Source organism: Ischnura elegans, chromosome 13 (genome assembly GCF_921293095.1).
Source record: "Ischnura elegans chromosome 13, ioIscEleg1.1, whole genome shotgun sequence".
Classification (NCBI taxonomy): Eukaryota; Metazoa; Arthropoda; class Insecta; order Odonata; family Coenagrionidae; genus Ischnura; species Ischnura elegans.
In genome coordinates this window covers 4921728-4940038 of record NC_060258.1, presented here as the reverse complement: position 1 = coordinate 4940038, position 18311 = coordinate 4921728, and the positions used below count along the sequence as shown (strand labels likewise).

General features: G+C 40.0%; 1 long non-coding RNA gene across 1 annotated transcript; it reads left to right on the top strand.

The window, feature by feature from the left end:
• The first annotated feature begins 3659 nt into the window (after positions 1-3659).
• LOC124170011 lies at positions 3660-4195 on the top strand. Its single transcript, XR_006867292.1, has 3 exons — positions 3660-3765; positions 3866-4040; positions 4120-4195. It is a non-coding gene; the product is annotated as an uncharacterized LOC124170011 (long non-coding RNA).
• Positions 4196-18311: the final 14116 nt, after the last annotated feature.

The following is an 18311-nucleotide window of genomic DNA, read 5'->3' as shown; positions in this document are numbered from 1 at the left end:
ATCTATTCTTAACTTATGTATTTATAAGTGAAACTAAATGAAAGATAAGGAACTACGCATTCAATTCTTCAACAGTTTATATCCGATATTGTCACACGACGCCTACTGCTTTATTCGTCGTTAAGAGACAGTGGTCCTTCGCGTCGTTGCTTTTCGTTACGGAACTTTTTGGCATCATTCATGAACATTTATCAACTAATGTACTTCAATTTCTTTGAAAACGGAAGATAACATTTTGAAAATGCGTTTATTAATTGGAAGTTTTGGAAATTCACCAGTTAAAAAAAAAAAGCATTACAGCGTGAAGCACAAAAAACACAATTAGCGTGCACATATGATACGTCACGCTAGAAAATTGAACTGATTCTACATACGGGAATTATGAAAGCTGAATGCCTTTCTCATCCGGCACGTACACATAACATTGATTATTCCACGTTTAGTAACATACCTCGTTCAAGAAATCAAATGCAATCTGCAATTCGTCACTTTACTTTTTCAATCTGCCATGCCCTGTGGCTATACCAATAAGATCATTTTCTCCGAGAACGCACTATCAATATTGTATCCTATATTTCGAGATAAACTATGTTCATTACGCAATGGTTCTTTCATCGCCTTCATGTCCGAGTCGCAGACGCCTAAATGGACGATCGATTTTGAATTATGGTTACAGTACACCGGTCACTTTGATGTAATTCTACTTGAATTACAATAAATTGGAATAATTGTCGGAAATATAATTTTCCTTTCATCATTCGTATTTCGGAGGAAATAGTCATGGAGAAATGAATTATCTGGAATGGAACGTCTTTGATTTTTCATAGTGAAAATTTATATTTAATTTGGGAGAAGCTATATAATCGAACGGGATGGTATCGTGATTTTTAGATACATTATTAATTGAGAAATGAGCTAAATAATGTCAAATGCATTCTGAATATTGTATCCTATATTTCGAGGAAAACCATTTTCATTGCCCGACGGTTGGTTTATCGCCTTGACGTCTACGCGAGCATGTTCGCGTAGACGTTCTCATGTCATCCTCTGTGGCGTACAATATTCACATTTGTCGCGTACATTACCGTACGGTGTTGTATTAAAAGGGTGGGTGGATCGAGAAATGCGACACGCAGGATGGAAAGGACACGAATGGGGTGAAAAGCGTTGGGAAAACCCGCAAAAGACAGAGAAGGGTGAAAGTATAGTTATTTTGGATTTTCACATGCACATTCAAATATCCTTTTGGCGGCATCCCTTCGTCTCAAGCGGGGATATTCTTTTCAGAAGGCTTTCCATCAACAATGGGCTGCTAGAGTGCTCAACGACCTTGCCCGCGCAGCGCTGGCAGTTGTGTGTTGCCTGGGGGAGGGGTCCGCATTCTGGCGTAGACTTGGGGTTTTCCAAATATTTTGAATGGGGGATCTGTCATGGGTACAAATGCATTGGAAAAACGTAGGTTACTACTATCGATTCCCACGTACCGTGCACATACGCTATACATAAAGAATTCGATTTGATTGCACGTACGGAAATTATGATAGCTGAATGTATTTCACTATACGGCACGTACACATAACGATAATTATTCCACGTTTAGTAACATTATTCGGAAATCAAATGCAATCAGTAATTGGTCGTGAAAATGTATTTAAAGTATTTATGAAATTTATTTCCTTTCGCTGTCATTACTTTGCATTTATAACGGAAGGAAACATATTTAAACTGCTTCTATTAATATTTAGTTTTGGATATTCTTAAAAATACTCTCAACTAGAAATAAGGAAGGTGCCATGCGGTCAGCACTTTCGCCGAAGGATTCCCAAGGGTTATTATTCCCTGACTCCACCATCGGCGAACTCACCCACGCAGGTCCCTCTCCTCGACCCTACCAGCGGGGCGCGTACCTCCGAAAAAGTGACCGATCCTACTACATTTTCGAACTCTATCATACTATCCCGTCATCAGAAATTGAATGTTTTCATCGCACTCCGGCAAATCATGCCATCAAGTAGGAACTCGAACGGTGTTTCTGCGATGAAAAATAAGGATTTTGTTAATTTTTCTATAATTCCTCCTGCGTGTTCTGGGCACGAGTATGTACCAGAGTACTGGTGAAATGTAACCTATGCAGCTTAAACTTAGGCGCCTGATGTCAATTCCTTGCGCAGCAGCTTCCCTCTTATAATCTGCCGTGCCGTGCGGCTATCCAAATAAGCTGAATTTTTCCATGAACGTCATCTACTACCAATATTGTATCCTATATATCGGGGAAAACTATGTTAATCACGCGATGGTTCTTTTTTCGCCTTCATGTCGGAGTGGCAGACGCCTAAATGAACGGTCGATTCTGAATTATGAATACAGTACACTGAGCGCTTCCATTTTATTTTACTTGAATTTGAATAAATTAGAATAAGTGTTGAAAATATAAATATGGTTTCACCATACGTATTTCGGATAAATTAGCCATGGAGAAATGAATTATCTTGAATGGAATGTCGTTGAATTTTCGCTGTTAAAAGTTTTATTAATTAAGAATTTCGATATCATTGTAACACTGAGCTGCTTTCATGTGCTTCTCAGTTGAACGAATTTTGATCAAAATAATCTAATCTAATAATACCATATCATGCCAAAAAATTGCAGCTTCACTGAAAAAAGGCAATGACTGCTTAGTATTTGCAGTGGAGGGGGGGGGGAATATATTAAGCGATATTATATTACGTGTATGGATCTCAATTTTAATATTGTTATTTCCTGAAAAACATTGCAAAGCTTTAAGGCAATCAATTCATAATTGCATTAATTCTTTTAAATAAATATCATCATTTTGTATCCATCCCTCCTTTTACAACATTCGTAGGCAATTACAATACCATCGTCTCGGAAGTTTTAGGGGACACTTCAAGCAAATTATTAAATTATTGCGCTTTTATATTTCTTTAAAACGGAAGTTAATATTTAGAAACTACTTTCATTGATTGGAAGTCTCGGAAATTCTTAAAGTATCCATCAACTGTTAATGTATCATTTGTGTAACGGAAATGGAAAGGTTGGGCAAAAAATGTGCATGCTTTCTTCCATTTACATAAACAGTAGAAAATTATTCGATACACTTCCTTTCCACCGTGTGATGAGCATGTACGATTCCAATTGCGTGCTGTATATTCGTGATTTATAAACCCCTGCCAATTATGCCAGAGGTGGATCATACTTCAGCTGTTACGTGGTTGTCAGCCGCCATGACTCCTCCCACGGAAGGCGGGGTTTAGGTGGTGGGAGCTACGAGACACGTCCGTCCGGCGTATAGTGGGAAGGTTTGAAGGTTTAGGAGTGGGGGAAGCGGCGGAGAAGGGGTGCTACGTAGCATGCGAACGTCATCTGCATCTCAGCAAGGACGTTGGAAGGATATCGTGCGCTCCTGTAGAAACCCTGCCGCTGTCCATTACCCGTTGCCGACGATGGAAGGGCCAGTTATGTGCGGACATCAGCTCCTGGGCGACTCCCATATGGTGCGCCTGGGTGCGTATTTGGGGTGGCGGATGGAGGGAGGTAAGTACATACTTATACTATGATGAAGTACCTTTTCCAATAACTTCTCTTCCTGCTCATCACCTGTGATTTCTCACAACAGTTCGCCCTGCCCGCATCGGGTTATGTGTATCGGGGCAGACAGTCCTCCAATTGAGGAGACTCGTGGATGACCACGGTTATTTTGCAAAGCCTGTGATCGTCCTTATCGGGTCGAACGACCTCCGTAATGTAAGTGTTCCTATTTACACTTTTCCGTGAAAGAGAGCGTCAGCGGATTCCAACTCCTCTCTCGCGGAGAATAACGTATTATTTCTCCCCTTTCATCCAGGATTGCGTATATCGAACGTTGAGGGCCGATATACATCGATTAATAATGAAGCTGCGGGTGTTGGCCCCTGCAGTTACCTTCCTGACAATACCTCCAGCGCCAGCTATGTGGCGTAATGTCATATACAGGAGACACGTACTGGCGCTGGGACGGTGGCTACACCGGTATTACAGATGTAAGATATTACACAGTATTCGCACTCACGTATGCTGGATGACGTTAACCGTTCCTCTCATAACTGACTTCCTTTACAGGGGGGATCCGGGTCGTAGATATCACAACTCCTTTTCTTGTCCATCACGGTGGGGTAGACGACACATTTTTTGAGAGGTTGGTATTTCATTCTCATATGCTTTTCCAATGCCCAATGAAGGTTGTTTTCATTTCCTTTCCTTCTTCCGTACAGGTATATGGGTAAAGGTAATCGTCACCGTCCCGACGGTGTCCACCTTAATCAGAGGGGGATGGAGGTGGTGATGGAATGCTTGGAGAGGAGTGTGTGGTAGGGAGTGCTTGCACGTGTGAATGTGATGCGTGAATGGCTGTGTGTGTCTTTGTGTTTGTCGGTTACAAGTAGGCCTATGTGCCAGTTGAAAAATATTGTCTTTACGTTCGCTGTGCTCTCTCGGCCGGTAAACTTGGGGATATTTTCAACTGGGGCGTGGGGATCCCTTTTCCGTTACGTCTACGTATAAAAAAGGGAAACGCGCCTTGCCAGTTACCTCTCGGGTGGCGTGGAAAAACTGGTATAAACTCATTCAAACTTCAAATGGATGACTTTTAACTTTATCAAAAACATTCTACCCCTGATATTACAAGCACAAATAGGCCCAGTGCAGAAAAGGTGGTAACAATTATTAAATATGAAGTAAGTTGTGTATTAACACTTTCATAGGTCGCAAATTACGTTCATGATTTCAAAATTTAAACAAAACTGTATTAAAACTATGAATTGCAGCTTCACTGGAATTAGGCACTGATTGCTTAATGTCAGAAGTGAAGAGGGCGGAATATTTTAAACGATAGGGGAGACTGGGGCACAGTGGGACAGTTGTAGCATTTTATTTTAAATTTTCCTCAGATTAATTGGTAAACGAAAAATTTTGGTCTCACTGCTTGGAGAATATATTCTAAAACTTATAAAAAAAACCGCAAGTAATACATTTCACTCAAAACAGTTGAAATACTTACGTTTCTTCTTCGATGAAAAATGTCCCACTCTGCCCCAGGCAGGGACAGGCTTGCGTTGGTCAACAAAATACAAATTTTAAATTAATTGAGGGCAAAAAATGAATTTATTTACATTAATAGGTTAAATATATATGCAAGCGTGCATATTTATCAATGAAATTATTATTCAAGATACATGCGCGGATGAAAAATATTAAGTCATGTTATTATCAATTTTAAATCACTGCTTGCAATTATTTTCATCAAAATTTCATTATTTTAATGGCTTAAGTCCTTTGAACTGTGCTTAATGCTCAATTTAGTGATTTTATTCTAAAATTAATGCTTTCTCTTCCATTTCCAATCCCCTTTCGTAGGCCTTTCATATAAAAATCTTAAATTTTCTTGACATTTTAACCACAAATTTCACGAACCTTTCCGTAACACCTGGGAAAAATATTTCTTTTCTGTAAATACCCTCCTTTTCTGTCGCTTTCGCATAATGTAGTACTAATTCCGTAACCCTTTGCATCATCGTTGAGGAATTCCTTTGGACGATAGTGACCAATAACGATGGGGGACAGCTGTCAGTACGCATTTCCTGGTGAGGAGTGACAATCCTGGCACGGAAGCCGCCCTTTATTACAGCGTCGTTGCACCCGTACTTTGCAGTCATGCATCCAGCCACAAGTTAACCGTTTACTTCATTATCATTTCACAGAATTTACTAGTTATGGCGTACTTTATTAAGGAATTTCCCAGGAAATTAATGAAGACATGATGCATTGCTGTTAGTTGGAAAACTTGCCCCTGCTTCATGTTCTCAGGAAACAGAAGTCACTTCCGTTGGAGCACCAAAGGCGGCTGAGCAGCGTACTACACATGCTACGCGGCTCATCTAGACATGGTTTCAAAGGGTATCGGCCACATTAGGGGAGGTTTTATAAGGGCTTAAAATCGGATAACAGTTTCCCCAGTAAATAGAAAAGAAATTCATAACTGCAAGCGACCATGTAGTGAATATGTAACGCTTAAAACAAGTACTCCATCCATTGAACTTTAATTTCATTCTTGGAATTGAATTCCTCGATTCATTATGAGAAAATCAAATTTTGAACGAAGTTCTACCGACAATATTAGCGACAGTAAGCAGTAAATTTATTCATGTTGACTTCAGGGCGGAAATGGGTAAAATCGTTAAAATTGATCGCAGAACTTCGTTTAAAAATTGTTATGGCTGCTTTGAAGATGAACAATGGCATTCATGATTTACATTTTTCGAGAAACGAACAAAAATTTATCTCGCAAAACTACTGCATAAACAATTCGTCACGGCCGGCCCACGAGCCTCTGGGGTTCGTTCACAGACCTGCGATACAGGTACCTGCTCAGCCCTCGGGCGATTCCACCGTAAAACCACCGTGACGCTCCTGCGTTATGGCCTGATTACCTTATATCAAATATCTATGTGGATAATTGTCCAGTAAACGTAAATTGCAGACTTGCAATCGAAGTCCTCGTTTCATTATGAGAATTTCGAAACTTTGAACGACGTTCTAACGTCAATTTCAACCTATGTATGCAAGAACATTTTCCTTATTGACGCTCCGGCGGAACACCATACAAAGGTTGATAGTTACATTAGAATTTTTTTAGTGTAAGCGCTACTCTTAACACGAACAATTCCATCCTTGAGTTATCTTTTTCTAGAAGGGAACGTGAAAATATTTCGCAAAACTCCTAGATTGACAATTTATGAGCGCGGTCGCTTTCCGCTTTGAGAGTCGTTGGGAGACAGGGGTTACGACTTACTTTCTAACCTTTTCGATGTTTATTTTATCTATATAATTATTTAGCTACGATTTCCTATAAATACATATCTTTGTGCATGCTCTTCCTATGTCATGTATTTCTTCTTATCGTCTGTATTTCATCTTCGAATTATTTGGGGACACTTCATGCCAATTATTAAAAAAACCCTGACAAGAATTCGAAGGGTGAAATTCCGCATATTTTCAGTTTACACATACACACTTAAAATTCCACGTGGCGGTAACCCATTTTTCGTCGCAAGCGAAAGGGGTTTTTCCTTTCCGAGGGCTCAAAGTCAACAAAGAGCCGATGGAGTGTTCAATGACCTTGCCGGCGCGGCGCAGGGGTGTCCGTTGGGCCGAGGCGGCCGCCCGCCATTGCAAAATCTCTAACCCGGCGTAGACTGGGGTTTTCCAAGTTTTTGAATGGGGAGGAGGGGTGGTGGGAGATGCTTTCTCTGAGGCGGGTACACCTGCATAGGGAGGTATGCCCTAAACATGAAACACATTGCCGACAAACACATTCCCCAATACTATGTAACCTACTTAATGCAATTACAATATTTAATCACCAACGACATAGCAGCGTAGAGTAATTAATGTCATTCACAGTAACTCAGCAGTAGAACATATTATCAAAGAGTAACTGTTGAAATTCGTCAATTATAAAAAATGGGACTTGAAGCTGGAATTAATTTTTCCTCGTCATAATTCGAATGCGTGGAAAGGAATACAACTTCACCCATTGACAGACGTCCGAGAAACGTTAATACTAACGCAAAGATTTATGCTGATTGGATTATCTAATTCATATTTACGTGTTTCCTCAGATATGTATATGATGACACAATGAATTTGCTAACTCTGTATTTTGTATTTGCAATTTTTTTTATTGAATTGCATCTTGTTGAAATGTCTCCTTCCCTCCGGGCCTCCTCTGTTTACGTGAAACAGCAAAGTGGATAATTGTTCATTGAACCTAAATTTTAATCTTGAAATTGCGTTCCTCCATTCATCATGAGAAATCTTAAATTTTAAACGAAGTTATAACGTCAATATCAGCCCAAGTAACCGTCGAAATTACTCACGTTGACATAAGGACGGAAATTTCTAAAAACCTTATAATTGATCGCAGAACTTCGTTCAAAAATTGTTATCGCTGCTCTGAAGACGAACGATACCATTCTTGTTTCACATTTCTCGAGAAACGAACACAACTTTATTTCGCTAAAGGGATGAATAAACAATAACTGACCGCCGACCCAACCCACACTGCTCGTGTGGTCGTTCACAGTCCCCGTTGACTGGAAGGGCCCGGGGCGATTACTTCCCAAGAGGGAGTAATCCCCGTCCTTAAGGGCCTTCTTTCTTTATGTGAAATAGCTATGTGGCTAATTGTTGATTGAACTTTAATTTCATTCTTGGAATTGAATTCCTCGATTCATCATGACAAATCTCAAATTTTGAACCAAGTTCTACCGACAATATTAGCGACAGTAAGCAGTAAATTTATTCATGTTGACTTCAGGGCGGAAATGGGTAAAATCGTTAAAATTGATCGCAGAACTTCGTTTAAAAATTGTTATGGCTGCTTTGAAGATGAACAATGGCATTCATGATTTACATTTTTCGAGAAACGAACAAAAATTTATCTCGCAAAACTACTGCATAAACAATTCGTCACGGCCGGCCCACGAGCCTCTGGGGTTCGTTCACAGACCTGCGATACAGGTACCTGCTCAGCCCTCGGGCGATTCCACCGTAAAACCACCGTGACGCTCCTGCGTTATGGCCTGATTACCTTATATCAAATATCTATGTGGATAATTGTCCAGTAAACGTAAATTGCAGACTTGCAATCGAAGTCCTCGTTTCATTATGAGAATTTCGAAACTTTGAACGACGTTCTAACGTCAATTTCAACCTATGTATGCAAGAACATTTTCCTTATTGACGCTCCGGCGGAACACCATACAAAGGTTGATAGTTACATTAGAATTTTTTTAGTGTAAGCGCTACTCTTAACACGAACAATTCCATCCTTGAGTTATCTTTTTCTAGAAGGGAACGTGAAAATATTTCGCAAAACTCCTAGATTGACAATTTATGAGCGCGGTCGCTTTCCGCTTTGAGAGTCGTTGGGAGACAGGGGTTACGACTTACTTTCTAACCTTTTCGATGTTTATTTTATCTATATAATTATTTCGCTACGATTTCCTATAAATACATATCTTTGTGCATGCTCTTCCTATGTCATGTATTTCTTCTTATCGTCTGTATTTCATCTTCGAATTATTTGGGGACACTTCATGCCAATTATTAAAAAAACCCTGACAAGAATTCGAAGGGTGAAATTCCGCATATTTTCAGTTTACACATACACATTTAAAATTCCACGTGGCGGTAACCCATTTTTCGTCGCAAGCGAAAGGGGTTTTTCCTTTCCGAGGGCTCAAAGTCAACAAAGAGCCGATGGAGTGTTCAATGACCTTGCCGGCGCGGCGCAGGGGTGTCCGTTGGGCCGAGGCGGCCGCCCGCCATTGCGAAATCTCTAACCCGGCGTAGACTTGGGTTTTCCAAGTTTTTGAATGGGGAGGAGGGGTGGTGGGAGATGCTTTCTCTGAGGCGGGTACACCTGCATAGGGAGGTATGCCCTAAACATGAACCACATTGCCGACAAACACATTCCCCAATACTATGTAACCTACTTAATGCAATTACAATATTTAATCACCAACGACATAGCAGCGTAGAGTAATTAATGTCATTCACAGTAACTCAGCAGTAGAACATATTATCAAAGAGTAACTGTTGAAATTCGTCAATTATAAAAAATGGGACTTGAAGCTGGAATTAATTTTTCCTCGTCATAATTCGAATGCGTGGAAAGGAATACAACTTCACCCATTGACAGACGTCCGAGAAACGTTAATACTAACGCAAAGATTTATGCTGATTGGATTATCTAATTCATATTTACGTGTTTCCTCAGATATGTATATGATGACACAATGAATTTGCTAACTCTGTATTTTGTATTTGCAATTTTTTTTATTGAATTGCATCTTGTTGAAATGTCTCCTTCCCTCCGGGCCTCCTCTGTTTACGTGAAACAGCAAAGTGGATAATTGTTCATTGAACCTAAATTTTAATCTTGAAATTGCGTTCCTCCATTCATCATGAGAAATCTTAAATTTTAAACGAAGTTATAACGTCAATATCAGCCCAAGTAACCGTCGAAATTACTCACGTTGACATAAGGACGGAAATTTCTAAAAACCTTATAATTGATCGCAGAACTTCGTTCAAAAATTGTTATCGCTGCTCTGAAGACGAACGATACCATTCTTGTTTCACATTTCTCGAGAAACGAACACAACTTTATTTCGCTAAAGGGATGAATAAACAATAACTGACCGCCGACCCAACCCACACTGCTCGTGTGGTCGTTCTCAAAACTCCTGGATTGACAATTTTTGAACGCGGACGCTTACCGCTTTCAGTCTTTGGGAGACAGGGGTTACGAATTACTTTCTAACCTTTTCGATGTTTATTTTATCTATATAATTATTTCGCTATTTAAAGTATTACTTAAATTCGTTTCCTTTCGCTGTACATTACCTGGGATTTAGAACGGAAGGAAACATATTTAAACTGCTTCTCTTAATTTTGATTTTCGGATATTCTTAAAAATACTCTCAACTAGAAATATTGAAGGTGCCATGCGGTCAGCACTTTCGCCGAAGGATTCCCGAGGGTTATTGTACCCGGACTCTAACATCGACGAACTCACCAACGCAGGTCCCTCTCCTCGGCCCTACCAGCGGGGCGCGTACCTCCCAAAAAGTGACCGATCCTACTACAATTTGGAACTCTATCAACCTATCCCGTCATCAGAAATTGATTGTTTTCATCGCACTCCGGCAAATCATGCCATCAAGTAGGAACTCGAACGGTGTTTCTGCGATGAAAAATAAGGATTTTGTTAATTTTGCAATAATTCCTCCTGCGTGTACTGGACACGACTATCTACCATCGTACTGGTGAAATGAAACCTATGAAGTTTAAACTTAGGCGCCTGATGTCAATTCCTTGCGCAGCAGCTTACCTCTTATAATCTGCCGTGCCGTGCGGCTATCCAAATAAGCTGAATTTTTCCATGAACGTCATCTACTATCGATATTGTATCCTATACTTCGGGGAAAATTATGTTAATCACGCGATGGTTCTTTCTTCGCCTTCATGTCGGAGTCGCAGACGCCTAAATGAACGATCGATTTTGAATTATGATTACAGTACACTGGGCGCTTCCATTTTATTTTAGCTGAATTTGAATAAATTGGAATAAGTGTTGAAAATATAAATATGGTTTCACCATACGTAACATCATTTTGTATCCATTCCTCGTTTTAAAACATTCGTAGACAATTGCATTACGATAATGTTACATTCAAAGACAGCGAACGATGTCGCGTTGACGTCGCCTTGGCTAGGATTGGTTGGCTGTAGCGAGGTAGGGCGTGGAATGGGTGCTTTTCAACACGCAGGGGGGGGGGGAAGGTGTTGAGGGTGGCAAGTGAGAGCAGGGCGTCACTTCCAAATCAGTACTCGAGAGAAACGCATCCTTTGTGCCAGTGTCCTCTCATTTGCATTGAGTGAAGTGAACTTATCTGTGGGGTAAATACCTGCAGTTGCCTTTTCCAGGAACTTCGCGCAGATTCTTCCGTGTGAGAAGGGACGTGTCTTGGGGCTGTAAATCACCGCACTGATTTCTGGTTAGTACAACGATTTCTCTCTATTTTGTTATTGCGGTGGATGCCACGTTACGTTTGGCGAAGAAATTATACTTCCTCCGATGTCGCCCGCGATTCCGAGATATGTACTTAACTGTGGAAATTCTTTTCAACTTTATGTAGTTCAACGTTGTGAAATCGATTACTGATTATTGACCCGTTTCCAATATCATTCATTGACTATAAATACTAACAACAACAATGTCCATCACACTCAAAATGACAGTAGTTAATTTTCATAACCGTTTTCTTTATTTCGTCAAACTTTGAGGCATACAAGGTCTATCGCAAAGGTATTTTCTCATATCTGATGACTAGAATGATTAATTGGTGATAGTTGGTGCATTGTCTTCTTTTAGTATTCCTGACCTTGCACTGAGGCCGTTTATATAGGTCACATCATAGCGTATGTTATCAATAAAAACATTCGTTGAAATTGTGAGAGTCACAATTTGGGAATATAGCACGGGATATTTTGTGATCTCCCATCCTTGCATTCTAGCAACTCACCGATTTACACGACAAAAATTTGACTGCACTTTCGTACGCTTGTCACATCGCGCAATTTCGTTCCCTCGGTCACACTGGTATATTCATTTACGTCAAAAAATATCATTAACCTAAACCGCGTCATTTACTTTTTAAAACTTCTTTCATCAAACTCAGCTGAATTTTTGTCCCGTTATATCCTCGCAGTGACCGGCACACTATTAACAACTTGTCAATAGTTAGTCCTTGCTTTCCATATACAGATGAAAGTCCTCATGGAATACATAGATGCAAATGGCGCAAACAGTTACCCCTGCTTTATAACGTGTTCAACCTATTTTAATGATATGAAAAAATTAGGAGTATATGACTAATTACAGGTCACCACGTACATTTTTTTTCGGCGTGTTCGGCATAGAGATTTCAAAATCGATAAACTTTTCTTTTTGGAAATGAAATATAAAGATATTTAAAAAACTATAAATCGTGTTGCAATATTTTTTGGCGAGCACATACTCTTTCATGCGCTCTAAGTGTACATTTTCTTCTCAAATATCATAGCGCAATTTTCCCCACCTTATCCTGCTACACAGTTTCACAGTATCGTTTCATTTGCGTTCATTTCTCCCCCTCCACGTTATTGTTTACGTTTTGTGAAAACATATACTTCCAAGAAATTTTATAACGCCTACTTAAAAGTATAACCTTTAATACTTAAATGTCATAAACGTTGTTTCAGTCTTGAATTGATTTCTTCGATTAATCATGAGAATTTTCAAATTTTGAACGGAGTTCTAGCGTCAATATCAGCAGATATTAGCATCGAAAAGGTTCTTGTCGACGTCGGGGCGAAAATCCTTAAAAACGTAACAATTGATCGCAGATTTACAGTTTAAACTTGTAACCCCTGCTGTGAAGACGAACAATTCAATTCTTGATTAATATATTTCGAGAAATGAACAAATATTTATTTTTCAAAACGGCTGGATTAACAATTATTGACCACTGACCCGCGCTGCTCGCGTGGGCGTTCGGACACCCGTCTAATAGCAGGGCCCTCCGTCATTCGTTCCTCCTTCCTTCGCTTGAAAAAGGTATGTGGGTAATTGTTGTCTGACCGTAAATTTTGTTCTTGAAATTGAATTCTTCGTTTCGTTATGACAATTTTCAAATTTAAAAGAATTTCTAGCGTCAATATCAACTGATATAAGCAGCAAAAATGCTCTTGTTGTTGTCGGGCCGTAAATCCTTAAAAACTTGAAAATAAATCGCAGAATTTTAGTTAAAACTTGTAACCGCTGCTCTGAAGACGATTGCAGAAGTGAATGTAGCGCATACCTGTTGTAATCAACATTGCATTAGAAAATGTTTTCTTCCAATAAACACCATCACGCGTTAGCTGTATATGCAAATAACAACTCCGTTGAAAAGAACGGTAAATCTACCCTCGAAATTTGGACGTGTAATTAAAATGGAATAAATGTTTCATTAGTTCCCCATCCATATCTTAAGTAACAAATACTTTAGCACAAAGTAAAAATTCAAATTGTATTGGTTGACCGCACGTAAGGAAGGTGTTTTGCCTAACCGACGGTCCATGCCGTGGACTATCATCGTTGAATTTGTCCATCACTTAGTCTTAAGTTCATTGCGCAGGAAAACGGAAAACATTGTCACCAACTGCCATCATTTCACTTTCTAAGAAAGCGTTGTACGGTACATTGACGTATATATTCACCGTTTTCATGTTCAACGCAAGTTCCTCGCTCTTAGTGCATTTCTGTGACTTATTTATCATGACCGTTTCACCCTTCCTACAGCTGAGGCGCGCATTACAAACTACAGTGAGAGACATTCCTTTTATTGCATGTTCACATTTTGAAAGAATGGCTCTGCTCTCCCGTCTTTAACTTATATCGTAGTCATTCGTTTATGTAGTTTGACTAAGCGATGCTATTTACAGCTACTTGCGCGAGAATTTTCTTCTCTTTGATTATTTTCGATTTTAATGAGTTGACGACCAAACTTAGGTTTCTCTAGTCAATCAAAAGTACAACGACCTACTTCACGTGCAAACCATACTGATGACTAGCGACACTGAGACTATGATGACAGTGGTATTTGCATGGCAGAAAAGTGTTTTGTAAAAATAACGGATACAGTTCAATACGATAGTGAGTTCGGTAACTTTCATCGAAGGTATGATTCCTTTTACGAAGGTGATTGCTGGTTTGGTTTTTATTGTCAAACTCTGTATTGTTATGGATACATTCGGTTTGATGGAATTCATAGCTTCGTAACTTATCGAAGGGTCTGTCGTTCCTCTTCTCTTCATACTGACGTCGGGGCGAAAATCCTTAAATACGTTAAAATTGATCGCAGAATTTCAGTTAAAAATTCTAACCGCTGTTCTGAAGACGAACAATTCAAAACTTGATTCATATTTTTCGAGAAACGAACAAAATTTTATTTTGCAAAACGTCTGAATGAAGAATTATGGATCGCTGACACACGATTCTCGCGTGGTCTTTCGGAGACCCGGCTAATTGTCGGGCCCTCGGGCGTTTGTACCCCAAGGGCGAAAAAATCCCCTTGCCTTCGGTCCTCCTTCGTTCACTTGAATTAGGTATGTGGGTATGAAAGGCAACGGGAAGCCTTCGTCAGTAACTAAATTTAGTGGGCGGAAAGACGCAGCTCTAAGAAATGGCAGATATATATTTACTGATTTAGAGTAAAAATACTGCAAAACAATAGCTGCAAATTAATTTGACCTAATTGACAATGTTTCTGTGATACGACTGTTATGATATACCATGAAAATTTTATTCCGTTACTAGATTACACGTGTTACAAGACAGCGCTGCATACCAAAGAGCAAAGTCATTGCCGAGGGAGGGGAGGGGGTGGAGGGGAAGTCTCCAGTAAGTGGTGCGGGCCGTACTTCAGCGGCGCCGCGGTGCGGGGTGGCGCCCTTGTTGCACACGTGTGGCACACTTGTTATTCACATTCATTTACCAATGGCGTATAAATGAATAGGCAGTGCATCCATGTGGATATGGATATTTTAACGTAACCAATCGTCGTAATTGATATCATTTCGGATATCCATTACGTATTACAGCGAATTTGAATTAACATTGTCAGGTCCCTTTAGTTAAAGAGTTACTGCAGAAAGAGATACAATCCGGATTCCGTACATTCCTTTCCTTTTCGCGAGAGTACATTCATATTCATTCAACTAACCTGCACGGTGGTTAATTTATAATTATATTCAATTAACGCATCCCAATTACTTTCATTGTAAGAAATACTGAATCACAATTACTTTCCTTGAAAGGGGTATTCATCGAAATTAACCATTGGCGAATGATATTGCTACTTGGCATAACATCCCTTCACATTTACGCTCGAATTTTATTTGAAATTCTACTCCTCTTCTGTCCCGACTGCCTAAGTTACGAGGGTAACCGAAGGAAGGCCACTTCCGTCGGTGGTCGGGGTGGAGCGGTCGGCTGTTGAGCTCTGCAGCGTGGAGAGGGATGTTTTGAGCACGAGTGGTGGGGCCAGTGGTTATGTTTGCCTGACAAAAGTGAGCTTACTTGTGAGGCGATATATGCGGTTGACTGCTCCGGGGACATATAGCAGCATCTTCCGTATGAGGGGGGGAGTTTTTCGGGGGTACGAATCACCACATTCAATGTCAGGTGAACTTGTGAATTCTCATAACGATTATTATTTTCAATGTCACCTTATCCCCCGTGCTCGAATGTCATCTCATCTAATACCACGGGCTATTCCGTCATAGTTGCCTGAGGTCTCGTTCACCTACTCATTAAGTTTGTCTGTGTGGATATGTTATTTATGAAGAAGGTAAAAGTTACCGCTTACCTCACTTCACATTTGAATCTACGCATGAGAGCTTACTTCATGTGAACAAAATAGCATTTACGAGCTATATCAATTTATCAGTGTCCGGCGTGTTTTCTAGAAATGTTTAATATCCATGAGAATAACCTTAACTCATAAACTGACACACAATGTCATTTACTTAAGTATCGACTCGTTCTCCACCCGCACTGTCATTATCAAGGTACGAATTTGGCCTTACATGCATAGGCGGATCCAGGGGGGGGGGGCACGGGGGCACGTGCCCCCCCAGACCCTTAAAAATATGATAGATTTTTAATACGGTCCCATTATAATTTCGTTCGTTTTGTATAACAAGGTATCCTTGTGCCCCCCCCTGAACAAAATCCTGGATACAGCCTTGCTTGTGCCCCTCCCAGAAAGAAATCCTGGATCCGCCCCTGCTTACATGTTCCATATATACCTTCAAGTAAGAGAAGGGTGTGGTGGAAAGGATGAAAAGGGAGTGGGAGAGACAGTTTCAATAAAAACTTGGGTAATAGGTAAGGAGGGGGGACGAGGGATTACGTAAATGCGATTATTCCTACCCTTTCCTTCAAACACATTCGCTATTACCCACCTTTTTAGTCAAAGTGTCTCCCCCACTCCCTTTTCATCCATTCCACCCCACCCTTCCCTTGCTGGACGGTGTATGCGTAGAACGAGGAATGCCAATTTTCTACCGTGATAATGAGATTACGTGTCGAAACCGGGTCGGTACTTAAGTAATTAGAAATGTGTGGAAGTTAAATATTTACTTTACTCTCATCACTATCCATTTGCATATTTAACTCTCTCTCCAAAAAAACATACCGCGATTAATCGAAATACATGTTTAAAACCGAAAATTCATACCGAACATCTTTCGAATGGAATTCCCATATCATTCATCCGATATTCTTGCAGTGTTACGAGCGTGTCACTACCCTTAAGCCCGTGTGACACTTCCCAATGTATTGCCCAATATATCGGCGCGAAATATTGGTTTAAATATTGGGCCTTACGCATCGTACGACACGTAACAATATTTACACCAATATTGGCCGTTCAAGTGTTCTAATATCCCGCTAGAGAACGCCACATAACCCAAAATGACAAAAGAGCATCTGAAAACGCAGATTGATTGCAAATGAGGTACAGAATGGGAGGTGGCATAATAATTGTAAAATTAATAACTATTTCGAGGGGTTGCAAAGATTTTCTCGAAATTTCATTCGGGTGAGTTCCTTGAATGATTACAGATAGGCAATATTGTGATCCCATACGTGAGCCAAGATAACGTAGCGGCTCGTTTTGGCTGCAATGAGTTCATCGAATAAACAGAGATTGTGTCATTAATTGGGACTTTCACCCGACATTTTTGCTCTCAAATCATGAAATATAGTTTAATAAATGTAAATTAAACCAAATGTCGACGCAATCGAGGAGAAACACGACGTTTTTATTCATTAAATATCCGAAATGTAATTTCCGAATTACCGACTTTACATAGTTGATGTTCGTGAATTTATGTTCTCTCAAAGTACATATTAATTATTTGAGCTATTTCATGGGTTGCTATGCTTCCAAAGTTTTTATCTATTATATTAAAATTCCGAGGTGGATGCCAATGGCAAGATGGACGCCGTGCGCTCATATCATTCAAGCAAATTAGAACAGGCCTGAAATTTCATTCGAATGCAGGAATTTTCCGTTATACACGGTTAATGATGGTCATTCGAATGATCCTTCACGTGTAAAGCGGCCTTAATAGCCAAACCGAATGCTTTGCCAAGAGCTTCTAGTTTTGGGCACTAGTAGTCGAGAAGACTGATTTCTGATTGGAGATTGGCCGCGAGAAAATAGAACCTGTTCTAAATTCCAGATTGGGCAATAAATAGTGTCCCATATTGTGAAATGGATATTGGGATAGGAATTGGTGTGTGTCAGTGGGTCCACAATCCAATTGGCCAATAAATTGGGAAGTGTCATACGGGCTTCAGCGTTATTACAATATGCACCTCGCGCAATGAATTTATTAATACCTATCAGTGTCGCTTCCCGAATGCATAACGTACTACATGAAGCGTTACTCATCATCATCCTGAATTTTAGCGTTTAGAAATGTGTTTACGAAGGAAATTACTTCATTTATCCATATAGTCCAGGAAAGAAAGGTCAAAATGTGCAAAACGTAGTAATTTCCGAATTTTTTACTATTGAGCAAAATGAATGTTATGCTAAAATTCGTTACCCAAACATTTATTCTTTTTTCTAGTGCGCTTCACTTACTTAGAT